The following is an 8685-nucleotide window of genomic DNA, read 5'->3' on the forward strand; positions in this document are numbered from 1 at the left end:
AACGACAATCTCAATTGTTTTTCAAATCATATCGGTGGTTTGGTCGATTCAAAGTTTTTTTTCTAACTGATTTTCCAATCAGTTGTCAATCCAACTGGTTCGATTTGGTTCAAATAACATTGAAAAAGGATTGTATTTGTATGAAAGTGTTTATAAATATGATTTTTTAAAATATTTGGGAATTTTTTATTTTTTGAAGTTAAATTACAAATTGAAAAAATGAGATTACATCAACCAGACTTGAACCCTAATTATCAATATTATTTGAACCAGATTGGGAACTAATTGGTATATTGGTCCAAAAGGTGCTTTTGAACTGGTTAGATTGAAAACTGGTACAAATCGGTTGAACTAACTAAAAAATCGATTAAATCGATGGTCGAACCGATTGAACCAAGATTTTCTTTAAAATTATTAATAATTTTTTAATCAAATCAATTAAATCAGTAACCTAATTGATTTCAACATCGGTCCAATTTAGAAAATTACTTGAAGTTTCAATGAAACACTTAATTACTCCTCTCTTATATTGTGGACAAATATAACCCTTTAAATATATTAGTATTATGTACTTGTCCTAATTTAAATCTGATCATTTATTGGTATTTTTACAACAAATATTAGATGCAACGTTAGTCTCATTTTCAAAAAGATAATTACCAATTTACATGTTTATATTTACGTAACAGTTGCTTGAAAGTAACTGTTTCCTTTAGTGGATTGCCCATTTACTATGGTATTCATCAGTCTACTTCTATTTAATAAAGAAATTCATTTTAAAATTTAGTTCAAATTATTTTATTTTTTTTTGATAAAGAAAGGATTACAAGAAAAAAAAAAACTGCATAAAATCGTCTAACTCCCTCAACGGAAATCTTACAAACATTCGCAATCCTTAATTCCCTGAGTGACTATCTAACTTCTTAAAAATGTGATAAATATTTAATGTGAAATCAGAGATAATAACTAAATAATCCTCCTAATTAGAGCCAAAAGGGTCAAATTATTTTTTAATATATAATTTTTTATCCATTTGACTCTTAAGCATATTTAGTTCCAAAAAGAAAAAACTAAAAACGTTTGCATCCTTACTTTAGTAAGGCATGGAAACCCAAAACTTAATGAATTCATCCACTAATTTACTTTTAAAAGGAGAGCAACCCATTTATATTTAGATAAACTATTAAAATAGTTATTTTGTTTACTTCAAGTTACATTTTAATCATTTATGTTTGAAATATTATATTTTCATTACTTACGTTATCATGTTGTAATATTTTAGTCACTGAGCCATTAATTATCGTTAACGGGATAACGATAAGATGACATGCCACATTTAACCATCATTTCAAACAAAAAAATTAGATTAAATTATACAATTGATCCTCTTATTTTTTTCGTTTTGAGTAATTTAAGTTTTTTTCTTTTATGTTTTTTAACTTTCCTTTTTTTTTTTCCATTCTCTTTTGCTTCTACCTTTGTTTCCTCCATTCTCCATTTCTTTTAATATAGTTTTTCTATGTTTTCCATTTGTTAAAACTTTTTTATGTTTATGAAAAAAGAAAAGGCAAAAGCTTAAACCAAAATAAAACTTGTTTCACATATTCTCACCCTACAATTACAAACTCTCATCATCCATCACCACTTTATTGAACCAATTTGGATCTCTCAATGACCTAGTCGACAAGCTCGCCTCACTCAAAGACCTTCCCAGTCGTGACTTATGGCAGTCCACCCTCAACAAAGTTTCCCAAGCCCGTTCCCTCAATCTCCTAACCAATTCTCACGACCACCTTATCTATCTTACCTACAACATTCTCACCCTCTCGAAATTACGTTGTTACACGGATTCTTCAAACAAACTCTACACTTTAATGACTAAAACGTCCACTATACGAAACTTATCATCAACTTTACCCAAACCAATTTGGTTCCATGCTCCATTTCTCTCTTCGGTTCATCCATGCTCAGCTTCCAATCAAGCTTGCTTGGGAATATCCAAGAAGGTTTAAATCAATTTTATCGTTTGCTTAATTTTATTTGTCAGAAAATAAAAGAAAAGGAAATGAATAATCTACATAATTCTGTAAAAATTTGGAAATGGAAAAAATTGTTTTGAATATAAAGAATACTTGATTAATGTTATGATTTTTTATATTGATTAGTTAGATCCAATTTTAGTTTCAAATCGAAATTTGATTAAGAATGATTGATATTCGATTTTGAGTTAAATTCAATTCAGGAATAATGTGAAAGAAACAAGGACTTAGTTTATTTGGTGGGCATTATATTTCTGCGGTGAAGAATATTAGAAGAGAGAAAAATAAAGGGGAAGAAGAAAAGGAAAATAAAGAAATAAAAAGAAAAAATTAAATTGTTTAAAAAATAAAAGGATAGGGACTAGTTTTAACAAATGAAAAACATAGAAAAACTATGTTAAAAGAAATGGAGAATGGGGAAAAACAGAGGGAGAAGCAAAAAAGAATGGAAAATAAAGAAAAAAAAAGTTAAAAGAACGTAAAAGAAAAAATAAATAAATTGCTCAAAATAAAAAAAAAAATATAGGGATCAATTGTATAATTTAACCTAAAATTTTTGTTTGGAATGATGAGTTAGCATGCCACGTCAGTTTATCATTACACTATTAACGACAATAAATAGCTCAGTAACTAAAATGTTACAACACAATAATATAAGTAACTAAAACGTAACATTTCAAACATAAGTGACTAAAATGTAATCTGAGACAAATAAAAGTGACTATTTTAATAGTTTACCCTTTATATTTGTATAAAATTAAAATGTTAATTTTTAAATATTTTTGGTCGATTAATATTTTAACAATATAATAGTCATATCTCATATTTTATTTATATAAATTATGTATCTTAAATTTGACATAAATTAAAATTTTCTAGCAATTTTTTATGTAAACAAACTTTGTTTCATTAAATATATATATATATATATATAATATTTTAGGTTGATATGATAGAAATATTGGATTGGTTTGAAAATTTATATGCATAACAAGTACTTATATAGATAAATTCAACGGTTGAATCATTAAAATATTAATCATACAAAAATATATAAAATGTGTAGTGAATCCTCTTCTTTTAAAATGTATAATTTAACTAATTTGATATTTAAATTTCAATATACACTCAGTCGACACCGTTATTATAACAACTAAGAGGACATAAGTTCAACTATAAATGTCTTTTCCTTTAATTTAAAGGTGGTGAATGATTAATGATTGTTGATATTAGGTATCAACAAGGAAGGAGACACGGAGGAGAAAGTGGTGGTGCTAATGGAGGCCGGTTTGTTTGTCTAGGTGGAGAGCCAAAGGAGGTAAAATAGCCAGGAGGTTGAGATTGCAAAGGAGTATGCCGAGGACAACAAGGAGGCTTGAATGCTTGAGGGTTGATCCTATCTTCATCACAAGGAGGGGTATTTATAGAGGAGGTTCCATGTTTGGTAATGCTAATGTGGTGAACTTGCTATCATCCCTTCATTGTAAGATGTATGGGAAGGATATTTGTGATGGGACACATTCTATCATTCCTTCTGAACCATGGTGCAGAGTGGTTAGGCACAATAAGATTTAGTGGCCTAAAGAGTCACATTCCAAATAAAAGAAAGGGTGTCGAATGAAGACCTTCCGTAGAAAACGGATGATGAACTAAACCCTTTCAGATAAAACGAGAGGTCAGCTAGAATCAGCCTTCTAAGCCATAAGTTTCTTGATGATTAGCCAATCAATATTGAGCAACTATCTTGCTGTAGTTTATGGTTTATGATTTGCAGGGTGTTGCGAAGGGAAGCCCATTGAAAAGAAATCTCCGGCCCTTGCTTTATTCTAAAATTGGATAAACCCCATAATATAGTTCTGTTAATGTGTCAATTCTATTTTTTATTTTTTATTTAGAAAATTTTAAGATCACAAACCGACTCTCAAATGGATCATAGCTTTAATTATGTGAAGAGTACTTGAAACGAAACATGGAGAAAGATATAATGCAATTAAATGGTAAAGCTATGACTTTTTTACCTATAAACAGACATAATCATTGATTAAAGTTAATAAAATTTTATTATATCATCTTCTTTTCTTATAGTAAGGGGGCAAGAAGCTTTGGGTTAAAACTTGTATAATGACAGCTAGCTACCAAAGCCAAAAAGGGGTAACGTGATTTATACAACACCCATTGCACATGCCTACCAATTTTATTATTCATCTCCCTTTTTACTCTATCTCCTTATTTTTTTTAATATATAAGTCCAAAACTAGGGTGTAAATAAATAAAACGTTCGATGAATTATTCGTACAATGTTTGTTTATAAAATTAAAGAAACGAGAATAAACAAGTTTTTTTTATTCGTTTAATAAATAAACGGACACAAACAAAGGTGTGTTCAGTTCATTTATAGTCATGACCAAGCTTGTTTAAAAGCTCGTTTATTGATTCATTTATGACTCATTTATTCATTAATTGATATTTTCTTATAAAAATTCTATTGGTATATATTAATAAAATGATCTTAGAAGTCGTTTATTGTTGCATTAGTATATATTAAAAATTTTATTTTGGTTTGTATTTTTCATTTATAATGTAATTATTAATATTTATATTTGACTATTTTATATCTAAACAATATATGTGTGTATGTTTGTTTATTATTTATTAACATTATTCGTGAACATATTCAATTATATGTTCATGAACTTGTTCGATTAAGTTAAATGAACATCTTCGTGAAACATTAAACAAACGAATATGGACACACATAATTTTAAATAAATGAACATGGACAAAAATTTAAAATTCTTAACTAACACAAACTGAACACGGACAAGCTTAAAAATTAACAAATGAATATGAACAGAGATTTGTTCGTTCAAGCTCGGTTCATTTATAGTCACACTCAAAACATGGATTCGAAGAAAAAACAAGCATGTTTAAAATATGGGTTAAGTTTGGGTTCAAACATTTAAGTTGGACCGATTTAGTAAAATTTTAGACCTATATATTTATAAATATGGATAGACTTGGGCAAAACTTCAAGTATATATTTTGAGTTAAGTCGATCGGGTTTAGATAAACTTAAAATATGTTAATATCATGCTTAAATTTAACCAATATATGAACATCTTTATTTAAGTTTATATTTTAAATCAAGTTGAACTTAAATAGGCATAAATATATTAACATCATATTTAAACTCGATCCACCCATAAATATGTTTTTACATAAAACCTCTTACAACTTGCTTGATTAAGTTGTTAACAAATATAAAATTTATGAGTCTTAAATAAAAATTTAATATACCAAAATTTTAAAATTATTAAAATTTATTTGTTTTTCTAATTGAATCACATTACTACTCAATAAAATATAAACACCAAATTTTAACGAAGGGATTGTTTTGCTCACTCATTTAATGTACATGGGTTAATTTACTTATTTTTTAGTAGAAAAATTAAAATGCAGTCTAAAATATAGTAGAAAAATATTTTATAGTAGTTTTATCAAAAATAACCTTTATATCAAATTAGATTTTATATAACCAATATTTTTAAATTATTCAAACATAATCTACTCCATTCAAAAATGTATAGATATATATATTTACCAAAGAAGTGAATGTAATTAATGTATAAATATTCGCATGAGATTTATGCTTTCCATCTACGCAAACAAGTTGATAATTAATGTAAATAAATATTTATATATGAAGCCTTTCAACCCATCATGAACTATGAGTAGAGCTCTCATGCTTCCAGTTATTAGATTTGGATTGTAAAACTTTTGTTGGTTAAAAGCATGGTTTGATCTGTCATATTAATTATTACAAATTAATTTATTCTTTTTCTTTCATTCAATAATTGAAAGCTGATGGAAGAGATGCTTAGGGACCCTAATTCAATACTCTTACTGTCCAAAAAGTTGTAGGCTTTAAAAGAGAGAAAAAGAAACTATTTATCTATTAAATAATTATTATGATTGGATTATAGGGGAAGAGATTGTATGAAACTATAATTTCATATCATCCCTATCCCTTTCCAATAAGAGAATAACAAATCAGATTTTTCCTCCTCATTTTCAGCTTTTTTCTCCTGACAAAATTTAAATTCAACTAAAAATGGTAAAAAACATGACGAAAAATCTGATTTGTCATTCTCTTATTGGAAAGGGATAGGGATGACGTGGAATCACAGTTTCATACAATCATTTCTCTAGATTATAATATAATAATATTTTACATGTTTATTAAGTAAGACAACTATATTTGCTCAAAATTGTTTGAAGAGGTGATAAGTTCACAAATAAGATGTCATATTGAGTTTTTGAAAAGGCAAACCATTCATGCTGTTATTATTAGACTCGAACTTGTACCCTATAACAATTATGACACTTATGGGTGAGAATGTTAGTAGATGGGCATACCCAACATGCATGGCTTGCCTCTCAAGCATCCATCGTACCACTTCTCTGTGAACTTATTATCTCCTCAGATAAGACTCTTTAGGTTGTTAGTAAAATTGGGAGATAAAACCTCCACTAAGAACAATAACAAACTTGTTAAGGGGCTTCCCAATTTTTGAACGCCCAAAAAAGTAAAGGGTCATTCTACAATCCAAAAACAATAGTTAAAAAAAATACCACTTAAGTTGACCGCTTTCATAAATTTATACCATAAATATTATGCTAAGTTTTTTTTTCTAAAATAATTATGATCTAAAACTAAATTATATGGATCTTGGTTTGAATGGAATGGTGATTAAAACTTTTGTTAGACATCTGTTTGGTATAGGTTCGAACTATGTTACTCTCATCTTTAATATTGTATCGAAAAATCTAAACTATATAGTAAAACTTGCTTAAAAATGATAAAATTATTTCAATCATTTGATACACAAGCGGTGGAGTTTTTTTAACCCTACAAAAAGAGTTAAGAGGGTGATCCCTTATCTTTGTTTATCAAGTTAAAAACTCTATAGTTTATGTATCAAATAATAATACTTTATTAATTCAATTCAAAATTATAGTAATTTAAAAGGATAAATATAAAAACTGTACACATGAACTTTAATCTAATGTGCATTGTCAACATGAATTTCGATTTTATACGATTTTATACATGAAATTTTAATTTGATTCAATTTTACAAATCACTAACAAAATTATCGAATTAACACAATTTTATGTTGACATATTCCATGCACAAACAATTATATTAACCCAATATAAAATAAATGTATGTATTAATTTCTTTAAATGTATGCAATTGAACAAAATCAAAGTTTCATATATATATATGAATTACAATTCAAGTTTCATGTAAATAACTGTACCAAACTAAAAATTATAATCCAAGTTGTTCAAATTAAAATTATATATCAAAATACGATGAAAGTGATTTAACAATGCAAACTCTTTATTATTATTGAAATAAAATAAAATAAAATAAAGGAAATTAAGAAAAGAAGTGGTACGTGGGGAAGAATTGAGTTGGAGCGGAGTATAGGCGTGGGTCTTCTTGTTGCGGTTAAGAAATGAAAGAAAGGCCCTTCCCTGCCCTTCAACCTATTAAATCATAGTTTGTTAGACCATTTGCTTTGATGAGCGGTTGATGTGTAGGCCCATCCTTCCACCCCTCTCACTGCCATTCTTGCTTTCTCTCTTAATTCTTTTCGACGTTATTCCTTTTTCCTCAAGTATCCGCCTTTGACACAAATGAATAATACATATTAACATCTTTTAAAAATATGAAACAAAATTTAGAAAAATATGAATGCACCAATGAAAAATGTGAAAATAGTGTGTGAAAGAGAAGAATTTATTTTATGAATCATTTTCACCATATCATTTATGATTCTTTTCCAATTATTTCAGTAAATTTTTGTATGTTATACATAATTTTGGTAATTTTTTATTTTATTCTGAACTATGAATCTCGAAAATTAGACTCAAAATCATGAATTTTAAATCCTAAACCTTGAGCGATGAACTCAAATCATAAACTTTAAACCCTAAACTTGTGGTTTAGGATTCAAGATTCAAAGTTTATTGTTTATGGTTTGGGTTTAGGGTTTAAGACTTGATGTTTAAGATTCGAGGTTTAAGGTTCGGGGTTTAAGGCACAAGGTTCTAGGCTTAATGTTTGAGGTTCTAGGTTTAGGGTAAATTTTTTTTTATCAAAATTATGTGTTATTGACATAGAAAAAATTACTGAAATAACATTAAATAATTGGAAAGAGACCATAAATGATGTGGTGAGAAAGATCCATATAATAATTTCTCATGAAAGAGATACATAGGCTTGTAAGTTCAATAATAAATAAACTCGATTCAATCATAGTTACATTATGACGAGGCTAAAACAGTGTGATTGAACTTTTTTTATTTTAATATATTTTTAATTATGTAAAAAATCTTAATTATATTCCAAATTTTATGATCAATAATAGAGTTTGAAGTCTAATATCAGGGGAGAAGCCAGAACAATTTTTCAGAGTCGAATGAAATCTTAATTTTTTATATCTATATCTTTATAATTTTAAAGGATTAAATCAATTTTATAATTTTAAGGGGGCCAAAGTGTAATTTTATCTTTACTAATTTAAATTTTTTTTAAAAAAAATTAGAGTGTCTAAATGACAATTTTTCATTTTAA

Source organism: Gossypium arboreum, chromosome 12, assembly GCF_025698485.1.
Source record: "Gossypium arboreum isolate Shixiya-1 chromosome 12, ASM2569848v2, whole genome shotgun sequence".
Lineage (NCBI taxonomy): Eukaryota > Viridiplantae > Streptophyta > Magnoliopsida > Malvales > Malvaceae > Gossypium > Gossypium arboreum.